This window comes from Pinus tabuliformis, chromosome 5_1 (genome assembly GCF_031772625.1).
Source record: "Pinus tabuliformis cultivar Carrire ecotype Pingquan chromosome 5_1, CPIR1, whole genome shotgun sequence".
Taxonomy (NCBI): domain Eukaryota; kingdom Viridiplantae; phylum Streptophyta; class Pinopsida; order Pinales; family Pinaceae; genus Pinus; species Pinus tabuliformis.
The window spans coordinates 559,063,856-559,065,001 of NC_142305.1; the positions used below are offsets into that span (position 1 = coordinate 559,063,856).

Consider the following 1,146-nt stretch of genomic DNA (forward strand, 5'->3'; position numbering starts at 1 on the left):
TTGAAGTTGAAATGAATGGTCCACCTTTGCATTCTGAACGTTACTGACGTTCGAGCTGATATGAGAGATCAATAAATCCATTTGTTCATTGACCAACAAGTTACTATAACTAACTCGAGGGTCGTACATTCACGACGGAATCGGGATCAAATGTACGTAACTCACTATCTATATTGGTAATATGTACCAATATGTCTCCAGAGGTTCTGTAATGGAAATACAAACTTTTCCTTCCATTTACTTACCTCAACAAGGCGACACCCGGATTCGAACTGGGGATGGAGGATTTGCAGTCCTCTACCTTACCGCTTGGCTATGTCGCCGAGATATGGGAATCCCATGGACAGATCAAATCTTTTGTCCTTTCAAGTCATTCGTCCGTCCTTTAAGTATAGTATGAGATGTATGCTAAAGTCAACCATAAAGGAAATGGATCTAATTTTTTCTCCGTCTTTCTTTCGATCTGACTATTTTCATTAGGAAATTTTCTAAGTGAGATTAACATTTAAGAATGGTTTGATTCATTCATTCATAGCTCCATTTCACGTGGTTGGAAGAAAGTATCAAAGTACCTCTTCCTTATCCTTTTTTTTTTTATTGGAAGTATATCTGGATACGGGTAGAATTTCATGGGATATAGTGAAGACTGAATATACATCCGAATCTTTTTTGTCGGATTGATCCATATAGATCAATCAGGAATAATTTAATAGATTTTTCTACAGATGGAAACTTCCAATGCGATTAGATGAAAATGAGGGAGCGTTTACAATCCCTGAATTTGGTAAGATACAATTTGAAGGATTTTGTCATTTTATCGATCAGGGCTTGATGGAAGAACTTCATAATTTTCCAAAAATTGAGGATATAGATAAAGAAATTGAATTCAGGCTTTTTGGTAATGAATATGAATTAGCAGAACCTTTCATCAAAGAGAGAGATGCTGTATATCAGTCCCTTACATATTACTCTGAATTATATGTACCAGCAAGATCGATTCGGAGGAATAGTAGGAAGATACAGAAACAAACTGTATTTCTCGGAAATATTCCTTTAATGAATTCCCATGGAACATTCGTAGTAAATGGGATTTACAGAGTCATAGTTAATCAAATATTAATAAGTCCTGGTATTTATTACCATTCG

The 1,146-nt window shown here is 35.4% G+C and overlaps 1 non-coding gene across 1 annotated transcript; it reads right to left on the reverse strand.

Moving 5' to 3' along the window:
• Positions 1 to 252: 252 nt before the first annotated feature.
• On the reverse strand, positions 253 to 323 carry TRNAC-GCA (transfer RNA cysteine (anticodon GCA)). Its single transcript has one exon. It is a non-coding gene; the product is annotated as a tRNA-Cys (tRNA).
• Between the last annotated feature and the right edge of the window lie 823 nt (positions 324 to 1,146).